This window comes from Larimichthys crocea, chromosome XIII (assembly GCF_000972845.2).
Source record: "Larimichthys crocea isolate SSNF chromosome XIII, L_crocea_2.0, whole genome shotgun sequence".
NCBI lineage: Eukaryota > Metazoa > Chordata > Actinopteri > Sciaenidae > Larimichthys > Larimichthys crocea.
The window spans coordinates 4,849,349-4,862,966 of record NC_040023.1 but is presented as its reverse complement, the minus strand read 5'-3'; the positions used below and the strand labels follow the sequence as shown (position 1 = coordinate 4,862,966).

The 13,618-nt window shown below is 41.6% G+C and overlaps 1 protein-coding gene across 2 annotated transcripts in view; it reads left to right on the top strand.

The window, feature by feature from the left end:
- hivep3a (HIVEP zinc finger 3a) overlaps nucleotides 1-13,618 on the top strand; it is a 37,342-nt gene that overhangs the window by 3,040 nt on the left and 20,684 nt on the right. Inside the window, exon 1 of one of the 2 annotated variants that reach the window (XM_027287025.1) lies at nucleotides 12,419-12,438. The exons of the other annotated variant lie outside the window; for it this stretch is intronic. The gene's annotated coding sequence lies outside the window, so the exon portion shown is untranslated. Of the gene's footprint in view, nucleotides 1-12,418; nucleotides 12,439-13,618 lie in introns of those variants that run through there. 2 annotated transcript variants of the gene reach the window in all.

Below are 13,618 nucleotides of genomic sequence, written 5' to 3'. Positions count from 1 at the left end.
AATTACTCATAAATAACATCACAATATTGATACCTGATACATTTTTGTTGATACTACAGTAAAACGACATGTATTAAAGCAACTTTGCATAGAAATCTTTGCAATTTAGCACCCTTAGTTTCATGGCACAATACTACTGTCATAAATATGAACAGCTGTACATGAGTACTTGATTACTTATGATCAAAAACTAGCAGGTCGACAACTTTGCCAGCAGCTCAACATCAAGCAAGTGCAACAATACAAGCCATAGCAGCCAGCTAATATAACTTAGTAGTCCAACAGTAAGATGTCCAGCTCAGCGTCTGTCTTTTTCTGCTCAGCCTGGTTTACATTAAACACTTACCCAGCTCCTGTTCTGGCACTACACTGGCTCTGTTCCCCGTCAGCGTCCACCCCGTACCCCAGAGCTGAAAACCTCCTTTTCCCGGTGGTCCAAAACGCCTGTGGTACAAGCACCAACACTCCCCTTGTACTCTGAGCTCGCAGTTCAGGCAGCCCGGCTAACAAACTGAGCTAACACCAACCAACAGCAGCTACAGTGTGCAGCAGTTTACTTTCCATCTGGAAACATCAGAGGAAAACCAGAAAACATTTTCTCCATAAAAGATGATCCAGTTGGTGGTGTGTAACTTGCCGTAAAGTACTTATTGCGGGTAATCATTAATGGTAATTAACATTATTATAATTATTTATCCCTCATCATTTCATCTGTTCATGCTTAGGGTGAAAGTCTGATTGATAAAAGTATCAATATATTTGACAACCTTAGTCAAAATAACATGAAAAATGTGTAAAGTGTCTTGTAAAATCAATCTTTCAAGTTATCAAGTTTCTCATACATATAACCGGTGCGCTGTCGGCAGCACTGCGTTGCTGTGCATCACATATACAAACAGAGTGACTCAGGTAAGAGTCATCACTGTACATTTACGGTAATGCTTGCATCACATGTGGTGCTCTCAGAACCCGAGGTTGCCTCCCAGTGTGTCATGTCGTTCTGCCGTCTCACTTTGCAGTGAAGGGGTCAGATTTTTGGCATTCTTCTGTCAGACTGAGAACTCGACCGGGAATTTCTCCCTCTCAAACGCTCCATGGAAATGCCAGCGGCTTTGACGGCGGTTGTTTATTATCATTTTTCTTCCTCCGGAGTTGTCCTTCACCTCACGAAGGATGCACAAGGGGACATAACAATCCACTACTGTGCGTTCCAGCCGTCAGCTTTGATGCCGTGTACCTGCATCAATCACTCACCCAGATGATGAACAGGAGGCAGCTCCTGTCATTAGTTGTGGGACGACAGCGGGGAAACGGTGACCTAATGTATCGCTTCAAAGCACAACACAACGTTTCTGAATCTTTTGTTTTTTTCACTTTATTCATGAATCTGTATACATATTTTAAAGGAACACTACACAGATCTTACACGTCAAGATCAGCTGCTGTTCAGCCGCAATGATGTTACAGGGTTCAAGATTAGTGTGTGGATCAGAAATAACTTGCCCAAAGTCAATTTTTACTTGCTGTATTACAAATGACTTCATTTATTAGCAGTCATTTGTGATTATCAAATAACAACAAAGACTTTCAGCTGCCAAACGAAGCCAGATGCCGTCTGCTCTTGGAGTTTTTGGGAAATTTGACGTACCTTTAAAAACAATTTTAGCCTCCTTGCTCTCAAACCTGCGACGAATTGCACAATGTATATTTTCCCCAAAATCCTCTATCGCCTCCCAACAACACTCCTGTTTTCAGGATAATAAACTGTTCGCTTGGTAAAATTTGTCTTTTTACGTGACGCCATTTTCTCGTTAGTGCTTTCAACAGAGGTGAGGAGGAAGCAAGCTGGCTCACTCCTTAGTTACGTCCACCATCAGTTCCAGTATAATTATTTTTTACCACGTGCCTGATCGAGCAGGTGACTTGCTAGATTTACCAGCCCGATGTGGCGTCTTACTTGCCCCCGGGGCAATCCTTATTGTTGAGCCCTGTGTTATCAGGGCTATTCATTTATCACAGAATGGGCTTTTTAATTCAACAAGGAGCAGGAGTTCAGAAGGTGTTTATCATGTGGGGTCTGACAAACGATGGTATGACGTTGCATTTTGGGAATCTGCAATTGAGCTTGGCCACATTAGGGACGAGGAGTCAGGGTGTCTGGGCCTCTGCTGTTTTGATTTGAACCTTTCTTTCTTCACAACTCTTTGGAGTCCGTTAACATCATGGACGTGTGATACTGGAGTACCCTGGTTTTAGTGTATATCCCAGACATAACCTGTCAACCAAGTGTTTTCTTCCTTTGCTTTCATGTAGATCAAGTTCCTCTTGATGGTGCTTATCTGTCATCTCATGAACAGGATACAGGTTGAATCATTATCGTTTAATACCAATAAATGAGTAAACAATGCGTGCTGTAATGTATCTTGTCAGCACTTTTATCCAGAACGACTTACCGAGCTCTCGCTGTGTCTTCCAGTGTATCAAGCATAAACAAAACCATCATCAGGCCATTATCGACGCTGTAGATCCTGTTAGTTTGTTATGGATCTCTGTAGGTTAGAGTTGCTATCAATAGTGATGTTTCATGGGTGCTAAAGTGGGAACATAATGGCCTTACTGTGGCACTGATAGGCCCGAAGCCCAAATGGCTTTCACTGTGTTTGCCATTGGAGGCAGAATGGTGTGTGTGTGTGTGTGTGTGGTTTTTTGATACTGGACATGTGCAGCACGGTTCAAAAGACGACCAGTCTTCAGAGTTAACTCTGCCCCGGCTCATAACACATACAGTGGTGGTATGGTAAACATTTATGCGGTGTGCAGAGTCTCAGAGTGTGTCCTGAAGTCCCACGGCGTGCAGTTGCATTATGAAATGGCATACACTCTTGGTTTTTGCCAGGGCCCTGTCAAAGGTCCTTCTGTTCAGCCAAGGGCAGCAGAGCCGGAGAGGACAACATTTATATTCATGCAGCTCGTTCTTATGGAGTCACCGGGCGCAGGCGCCTCATCCCTCAAATGTCAGTCATTACAGTGTCCTTGGTAGCAGGTGAAATGTGAGGGCACTTGTATCTCTAGAGCTTCAATGATGTTGTCCATATCACCCTTCTAGGCACTTAGCGAGTGGAGAAAATGCCAAACGGACATACCATCCGAAACCTTATTAAAACATGTAGTGAACGGTTTTCTAGGTGAGGGAGTGAAAATGTATTTACACAGGAGAAAGTGTGGAATAGTCCTTTATAACCACGTCAGGCTGAACCCTTTGAGGACAAAGTGTAACGTATGGATGACCGAGATTTACCTAAGGTATGAAGGTTTCACTCAAGTCCAGTCCTTAGTCCTAAGTTTTATAATATGTTACCTCTCACCAGGAACAAAACTTATTTGTGATGCCTTGTATGCTTCAAATGAAGAGAGTTGAAAACCATCCGAAGCTTTTTAGCCTCGCGTTTTTGACTTCAGAATTGCGGAGGATGCACCAACAATTTTCTGACCTTTCCGAAATGAGTTAGTTGAGTGTGGAGGTGATCAAGTAGTCTGGGGTTGAACTTCTCTCTCAGGCTGTTCACTCAAATAATTCAGTCTGTGCAGGAAAAGTCTGAAAAGTGTGCACTCCTATCCCCCTATACTTTAAAAGTGATCACACCTGGCTCTCAAAAGAAGTGTTCAAATGTTCAAAGTTGGTCCAAATACAGAAACTTTGCCTACATAGAACAGTTGAAATTGCTTAAAATTGAAATTTTATTTAAATCCGATCACAGAATAAGTTAAGTTAAGCCAGTGTTACACTTTGCAGGTTTTCCTAATTATCTGGAAAACCTGAATCGGGTGTTTATTAACAGTTTAAATGTCAGATTTTCTGGCTTTAACAAGCAGCTAATGAATTATTTGATGAAGGGTTTCGTTTGTATGTCAAAAAATAATGTAAAAAATATATTTTTCTAAACAAAATGACTGTTTCCCAGTGCACAAATCGACATATTTGACTATATTTATTGTTTCCCAGTGCACAAATCGACATATTTGACTATATTTATTTTATCCGACCAGCAGTCCATAATGAACTAATTTAGTTAGTTAATTTAGTTAAGTTAGTTATTAACATAGAGGATATTTCAGATATTTTCATACCAGTTTTGCAATGGATGATGATTTTTTGTTGAGTTTTATACTGTAGTTTACTTACTTATTTACTCCTAATTACAACTATTATTGTTGTTATTATTATTATTATTATTATTATTATTATTATTATTACTTTTTTACCTCAATTATTATTAGGATTTACTTTTTACTTTCTGATATACAGTTGTCCCTCGCTATAACGCGGTTCACTTTTCGCGGACTTGCTGTTTCGCGGATTTTTTTAGTGTAATTTTGCATGCTTTTTTTACAGCGTACTGTACGGTATGAACGCGCATTGTGTTCTGCGTCCTAAATTGGCTAAGGGAGTACTGTACAAAATGCGTGTAAAAAGGTGTATAAAAGTGTGTGGTTAGGGGTTTTACGGCCTTAAAACATGTATAATAATTGTAAAACGTACTTCGCGGATTTCGTTTATTGCGGGTTATTTTTAGAACGTATCCCCCGCGATAAACGAGGGACCACTGGGCACACATTACCTCCATAATAACCATTATTATTTATGACATTTTCCATTCTTATTACTATCTTTAGACTATTTTCAATTGACTCCACAGTAATATGTTAGGATTGTGCCTCCATTAAATGTGACTATTAAGCTTGAATTAGTCAACATAAAACCTCTTAAGTGTTCTAATGTTTGCAGGCATCCTCTCCCAGGCTCTGAAAAAAGTTCAGGACATTGCAACATTAATTCTCACCATCCACTAGTTTAAGGAGGAAGTAGGAAATGACCACTCACTGTTCCCTCCCTGAACATAATGCTGAAGTTGCATTACTCTTAAAACAAATCTCCCCCCAATGCAATATATCATCAAACTCCATGTTCTTGCCTTCGAACCTGGAAAATACAATTTTTTTAAAACTCTAAGCGACTACAGCAGCAATAAATCAAAGATTTCTTTGCGCAAAAACCTCGTGTTTATGATTTAAGATGTGTCATGTAACCGGCACTCGTGTGCGAGCTAGGACACATAGAGCACACACACACACACATACACATAACGGTACATCCACATGTAAATGTGGGTGACAACATTGGAGCTAGTCATGCAGTAAGGGACCCTAGGGTGGCCCCGCTCATCAATCTTTAGGACTTTCCCCTTAGTTGCAGAGACACAAGCTTAAATGTCAAAACCGCCGTAAGCGAACAGATTTCCTCACTGCCAGCAACCGGCCTAAGACGACGGGAGCGGAAATGAACTGTCCTCCTTGTTAATGAAAGAATACACTCGTGTGCCTTTGCACGCGCGCATGGGAAGACGTGCTGGCTCAAAAGACTGCACGTGTGCTTTTCGAACACCGTATGCTCGGGTGTTAAGTGTCGTGTTTACATGCAGTGTATGTGTCGAGGTGCATGGGAATCAGAGCATGTGTGCGCTCGCTGCGAGTTGTTAGGCCCTTGGCTGAGCTGCAGCCCTTTGCTGGAAGGGGTTGGATGCCGTCAGTGACCCTGGAGGCGAGCGTATGGACCCAGCTTGGGTTGCTCTGCGAGGTGGAAGGGCCTCTGGTTTCTTCGACCCCCGTGGAGAGAGCAGCCTGTCAGGCAGAAGGCCTGTCAGCTGCACTTCTCATTCACAAATAGTGGACACACACACACGCACACACACATAAGCTGCAAAACGTGGACACATTCATGCCCGTCGCTGCCTCTGCTCTCTTGAAACATTGTAATTCACACACAGCGATGACATTGCGTTTGATTATTTTGATGCCGTTATTCCAAAGCCAGTCTCTTGCAGTCAGACTGAACACAAATCTAATATCCAATAGCTCTTTTTCATAGCAGAATTTCTTGACTATTACTGCAGGAAACACTCAGGTGTGACCGATAACATGAATATTGACTGTAGTCCTTTTAGCCGAACATTTCAGGGTCGTGGTATTGTGTATGAGGGCTCACTGGAATGACTTACCGGGACCAAGTGTAAGCCCACAATGACGTCATCTATTGGTTTTTGGACAACTGTTTTGAAGCCTCCAGTTTGGCATTACAGTCGTCGCCATCTTGATTTTTTGAAGCCAGAAATGACTATATTTGGGCGAAAGCCTGGAGCTGGTGGGTGACGTACTACGAGTTGGGGAAAAGAAAAAAAAACCCTCAACAGCACATAAAAATACATTCCTGACAACATTTGAGAGAAATGAGCAATGCAGTAACACACTCTTGGTTTGAATTTGATCAACATTGCCTCGTTTGACAGTTTATTCTGAGCTTTGTGAGTCCGGTGTATGTGGAAGGACTCACTGAGAATGACTCGTCAATCACGAGGTAGCCACACCCTAAAGCATATCCTGCTTCATACTCTAAATGGGACCATAATTTACAAAATGCATGAAGACGTGATGACCATAAACTCTTTATTGATGTAATAAATCAAGTGAGAAGTAGGGTGACTCTCCATAAAGCTCAATACAATCTTTGCATCCAATGGAGCTGCCTCCTGCTGGCCATTAGTAAGAATGCACGCTTAAGACACTTTATGCTTCACAGACCTGGAAGCTCTGTCCACTAGTTACTGTCTAATATATATTAATATACTAATATCAGTAATAGAGTCAGTGTGTTTGGGCTACATGTAGAAACATGTGGAAGAGGACCTGTGGCATCCGTCTTATTCTAAGTCAGCAAAAGCATAAAAAATTCTTATTTTCAGGTGATAATACACTGATGACAACATAAATATACATATTCTATAATCTAAATCTACCTGTGTCTGTCATGTAACTCACAGTTATCAGAGCTTTTTCAGTGAAAACATCCGCCTGCTACTGCTGCTGGAAATCAAGGTTGATGAGAGTGAACAAAACCACAAGAACAAAACAATGATGCCTTTTTATACCACTTTTGGAGCACCGAGCAGGACAAAAAGACCTCAGCCAAGGCCACTCCAGACTGCGGGGTCGTCATTAAGAGTGACACATATTATATTACACTATTGTTTGTGTAAAAATATTCATTATAGCAGCTTTAATTATACACACATATGCATGTAGAGTGTACTTTGCGAGGAGAACGTGTTTTTAGAGTGCAAGGAGGCCGACATCCACATCCCGCTGCGTGTTGACATTGTCATCGTCGATCAAGGTCATGTTTTCTCCGGGCGGAGAGAGGACTATATGGTACTAGACCGCAGGCTTTTAAGTTACGTAACAGCAGTTGTTGTGTGTATTTTTCTGGATTCTTCCCCCATAGTAGGTCTTTGGTCCGTGATCCTCCCGAGATAAAGACTGGTAGATGGTGTAGCTTCACGCGGAGCTGCCGCTGACTCAGCAGGCACCTACAGGTACCTACAGGTATCATTGGCAGCCGCGTCCCAATCATCGCTTTGCATCGTGAGTGTAAAATGTCAAAATATTACAGCTGCCTACAGTAACACTAGCTTCTCCCTGTCTCTCTGTGTGGAAGATATAGATTCTTGGACAGGCAGGCTCTTTGGCAGACTGCCTCATCCCTGTCTGTTGATCCACTGTTGGTGAAATAAGAGAACATATGGCTGCTCTCTCCCTGCATTACATCACCTTGAGATCCAGGCAGATTGGTTTGCATTTACAGCCCAGTACGAGGGGAGAAGGGGGGGGCACAGCTCATTCTGTTTGGATGGATTTTATCCGAGCTTTGTTTTCCCGCAAAAATTGGCCTGTGCCTTAATGAAGTGGATGAACAAAAGGTCAGCGACTTTTTTTTTTTGCTTGTAATAAAAGCAGGTTAGGGTTTGTGTACTGTTGTACTATCCTGCTTAACCCAGCTAGATGCATCAGGCTCAGCAGTGTTAGTATTGATCCATCTGAGTTATATCACGTCGTGCAGAGTTCCTGCCCGCCTGCTGCACGCGTTCAGGCTCCTGTGAAGACTTTGCATATGGTTGTTATCAGACAATTCGCTGGTTTCCATTAGCTTCCTGATTTGGCTTCTCTCCCCGGCTCTTTTAATGCACTGATGCACTGTGCACTCTCGCTGCTCTGATATCGGTGGTGATTTGGTTTTGAAACGTCTTTATGGCATCTCAGCCTCGGCTACGGTTTCTTCTTACAAAGTCCAAACTGCTGTTATTATATCTATGTTGAATTAACGGAAGTAATGCTAGTGCTGGGTATTGAACTTCAGAACCTCTTTTGGAGAACCAAACCACTCAGAAATGACCAAATACCAAATTACCTGGTTTTTGAGATTTAATATTTGAGAGTTTTTGTTCAACAAAAGGAGCTTTTTATGGAGCTTTTTTGGTGTTTGCTTTAGGTTCATTCTTGATCATGGAAATACGTCAAACAACCTCAACTTAAGGTCTACTTATTAGCATTGTCCAGAGCTTTCAACGTGAGTGAGAAATCCTGAATCTTAAATCCCACTTGGGCTTTTTATTTTGAAATCTGAACTTAGGAAAAAGCTAAATATTCAAACTGTAATTACCTGTTCAAAGTATAAACTTACAGACTTAAGTGCAAAGGGTGGTTTGAAGTAGTTTGCCTTGTGGTGCAGCAGAGGGTGCTCTTAAAGCTTGACCTATTGCATGCACTGTTGACTATTAATCAGTAAACAAAGCTAATAAATGAAAAATGGAGGATACATGGGAGCAAAGCTTGTAAAAGTATTTTGTTTTCTACACTATAGATAGCAAAATCATCAACATCTACCTGACTCTACAACCACAACAAATCTGAGTATCTGAGTCCTCCTTTTTCTTCTATACGGGTCACATTTAAAATAAGTGGAATGATCTACACGTTGGTTCGAATTCATTCGAGCTTGACCATTTGAAAAAAAACAACATCTTAACAGCTGCTGAGTCAACACATCCATATCTGAGCAAATTCCATGTACTGATGAAGACCATGTGGTGCAGTTGACAGAAAAGGCTGAGTGGATCTTGAATTTTTAGATGGTCGTTAAATGGAAGAAAGGGTTTTTGTAGAGATTTCATAAAGTAAGGAATCTTAAAAGTATCGGAATCAAAACTGAGTATAAAATAATTTGAATGATTCTTAGCCATTTTTCAGTGTTCCAGTACCCATAAAACTATTTTAGATTTAGTTTTATTTGATCAACACTCCAAACCTCTAAAGTATTGAGGCGACTCTTCACATTTGAAAACCTGGACCTGTCAAATGTTCGGCATTTGTGCTTAAAAAATGAGAAATTTTGTTGAATTTTCGACTTGTTGATTAATCGACTAGTGTGCCAGCTCAATCGTAGTTGGGTTTTGTTGTCCCTGTATCATGGTGGTCAAGTAGAATGTAAATAGTTTGTGTTTGATATATGAAGGTAGTTTGAATTTTAGTGTTCTGCCTCCAAGAGTTACTCGTCCAAGCCCAGAAATATCGATTCATACGGCCTCAAAGAGATGTTGGCTTTTCATTTGGCTGCAGGTGCAGCCTTTTAGCAGTGTGCCTTTGTCACTGTGATGGTGATGAGTGTATGCACTCAGTCAGCTGCCTTTACCGAAACCCACACTCACACCCTGAAACCACAAACAACTCTCAGAAACAACCCAACTTAGATGTGGGGACAAATATAGCAAGCGCCTGGTCATTTTTCCTATATTTAGCATTTCCCTCTATTTTCAACTTGTTTTTTCTTTCACTTGCACAATGGCTCCCATTCTATGGCTCTTTGTGTCTCTTTCCTTGTTCCTGATTTGGTTTGCTGGTGCTCTAAATTTATGCTTCCCTCAATTTTCTATAAATGAACCTGTTGTCTGTAAATATCAGGATAACACTATTTTTTATTTATATAGTGATTACCCTTGGTTACATTGGGTTTAGTGAAGACAGAAAAAGGAATCTCCAAATACTCTGGCTTCGATGGCACCATTACAATGATCAGAATAATTATTGTAAACTGTGTCACTCTTTTAAGTCCATCTAAAGTATGTGGCTAGTTATTCAAATCCTTTCCTCTGCTGTTTTTATCATTTAAAGCCATGAAGTATCGACTTTTATCAGCCTCCGTCGCTGACCGAGGAACTGCAGAAACCTCAGCCAGTGTCTGGCACAGCTTCCAGTGGCCTGTAAGCAGGGTTTTTCCTGGCTCAAAATAGGGCTTTGGTGGTGGACCACCCGTGCAGATCAGTATGTGAAGCATGATTGACTGAAACCGTTAAGGGATTGGTTAACGCTTTGGTGGTCCACGCTGCACATCTGTCAATTCACATCAGGTTCTGGGTACATTTAGACAAGGATAATGCAATCAGTATTTATTTTCTGATACAAAGCCATGTGGTTAAAAATGAAATAAGATCACATGAATGTTTTGAAAAGCATCAATAAAAATAAAAAAAATGAACATTGTTGACAGGGTTCATACACAGTTTGACTGGCAGACGATGAGCTGGGAGTTCTCAGACGTTGCTTTGTCTACAAACTGTGAGGAAATGTATCACTAACGCTATGATCGATGATCTTATAGAAACAACATTCAGAGGTGAGGAAATAACTGTCAGTTACACTAAAACAACAATTAAAAAAATCATAATGTGGTGACACACACCAAAAAGTTCCTGTGCAAGTGACCAGGCAGTCCAAAAAACTAAGCTCTTATTTGATATCTTATGTTTGTGTATTTCAACAGCAAAAAGCAAAAAAGAAATGATTGAACCAGCTCTGCTCCAGTTTGCACACCTTATTTTGGAGCATTTTGATAAACTGGTTCGAAATCCTGAACTTTGATTCCCAGCTGACCAAAGAATGGCAGGTTTTCCGTAACCTGAAGTCATATTCTACAGGTTGTTGTGCGTTGTGAAAGGCCCTCCGTTAACAACGCATCCTAAATTGCAATGGTTGCACTCAAAACTGGTTCCACAATCTCGAACAGACCCAGTTAACGGCCAGTTTAGTGGAAAAGTGTGAAATCAGTGCCAACTACCCAACTACCACTCTGTACCTTCAATATCAAGCTGAAGCAGAAGATGCATAGCCTGGCTTAAGAGTGCAGCTACTGTATCTAGCCAACACAGCCAGCCTGGCTCTGCTATAATATATAATCCAAGCATAAACCAAGAAGTTGTGGTTTTATGGGGGTTATTCACTGGACTATTTCTTGACCGGAAGCATTGGCACTCCAAAGTGCCGCCATCACCCAACCGGTCAAGCTGTTTCTCAGTTTGCTGGTCATCGGCAGTCAAACTCACTACATTGTTAAAACCTTTTTATATCATGTTGAGTTTCCCTTTAGTGAGAATCAAAAATAAAAAACCTGGCTGTGTCGGTCACAGCAGTTGACTCCAACGAACCTGTGTCACCATGCAACGATGAAGTATTTGACAAATGAAAATGTATTATGAAGGTTGGTACAGTATGCAGGACTGGGAGTGTCTTGGAAATGCAGTGGGTTGGTACAGTAGCTATATTATAGTCACAGTGCACATTAAAAATCTGAATTATCGCACCTTGAGTTTACACAAAGGCCTCTTTGGTCCATAAAGGTACATTTGTACATACATGGAATTAGTATGTTATTGGAACATTTGGTAGTAGGGTTTTGAACCAGCACCACCCACCACAGCTGAGCTCTGCACAACATCTGTCAACATGGTCTACTGTTGGGAAGTCAGGTCTTCCAAAGTTTTTTTTTTTTTTTTGTTCAGACATTTTTTAGAGCTCAGATGGTTATTTCTTTCCGTGTGCTCTATAAATTGCGGCAGCGTAGCATACCGTGTGTTGGTCGCACTGCTGTTTTCTGTGGCCAATCGAGGCACGTTGAGGTTGAGAGGGGCATCTGTTCCGTTCTGGTTGTTGGTGGTGTGGTGGAGGGAGGGAGGAGGGTCTCTGGTCTGTCTGTGGCTGGGCGTCTGGAGGGAGGCAAGGGGACCTGTGGTCATGGTTATATGTCGGCTGGATTTACACACATATGCACATCAGCATTCTAGATCCAGACACACTGTTATTTTTATAGACAGGTACACACACTGTACATGAAGAAGGGCCCTCTTCTCCTTCGCCATCTATACTCTGAACCTACACGCAGTCCCACATTTTCAACACGCACTTTAGAAGTCATAAAGTAATATTCGGTAAAGACTGCCCTGTACCGCAGGAGTCAGCGACAGTGGCAGATTCTGATGTCTTGGTGGTGTTTAAGGGCCATATGTGAAGTCCCGGATTGCTGGGATGCTGAGGAGGACACTGCCTGTGTTTTCTCCCCCCTCTGACAGGTGGCACATCGCCCAGAAACTCCCTCTGTGGAACTGCAGGATGGAGCCAGCGCTGTCCTAAGCTTGGATGCTGCTGCTGACAGTCCACCGCAAAACCAGCCAGGGTCAGACCGATATATATACGAGTTTGCCACTATTGGCCTCTTAGGTAAAATCATATATTGACCCGTCGTCAGATGTCAAAGTAGAGAAATTATTTCATTGTGGTGTTTATGGGGGGTTTTACTCCACTGTGTGCAGATGTTCCAAACAAAATGGGAAGTTGGTTGTTGTAGTTTGGCTCACTGATTTGGCATGTTACAACAACCTCCGGAGATGGGAAACAAAGCCAATGTGAAAGCGCTAAAAACTGTAATTCCTCGAGCGGCCACTTGAGACCATAAGTGCCCATATTAAAACAGCAAGAATAAACATGTTTACAGCCTGGTTCAGGCAATGGTTTTTGTCTTAATAGCTAATTTCCCCATTAATGGGAAGTGTCAATGACAGTTCAGATGCGTGACCTCTTACAGATCGCTTATTCAAGCACCTAGGCGTTATTTGGTCTGCCTCAGGTCCTCTGATGATTATTAAATGTTTATTTTGATCAGATATTTATTTAGATCAGCCAGGAGGCAGAAAAAGCCGTACGTCCGACATCGCAGCATCCAGCGATCCATATTTTCGGCTTCAAAACAGCACTGAACACACAGACATGATACACATATCTTTAAATCCGCATGACTTACACTTCCAGGAAATATATTATCTCCTCTGCTCATCGGAAATAAATGTCCAGTGTCGTCTGTACATCCATGGTTACATTGCAAACATGAATTGCTAACAACTCATTCAGCAAAGTTTTAATGGTGCCAAAAAGGTTTAGACCATCCCTTGTTTTTTCTGCTGAGATATTTAGATGATGTCACTCCAGTCAGACACACAAACCTGGGTCATCCACATTAAAAACGCAGCCTTGCTGCCCATATAGCTGCCATGAATGAGTAGTAGAACAACTGGTAGCTTGCCAGCTTAGTGTTTCTTCATGCAGTCAGAGCCATTAACACCCAGATTTGCCCTCAGGCTTTGACTTGGATCCTACGCTCTGTTAGGCTGAAGGTTATCTTGTCCTGCTAAAGTCTGTTTTAATGTAGACCACCATTAGAGATTATGAGCGCTTTACTATAAAGCAGTGTTTAGAGGGGTGAAGTGTTTGACCCAATTTAAGCATGACCATTTATAATTTTACATAAACTCATGCTTTTGTCAGGTCGCAATTTTACAGTAATTCACAGTATGGTAGCAGTAAATAAAAAGATGGTGATTATGTTTTTCCCCTTTTTAAAAGA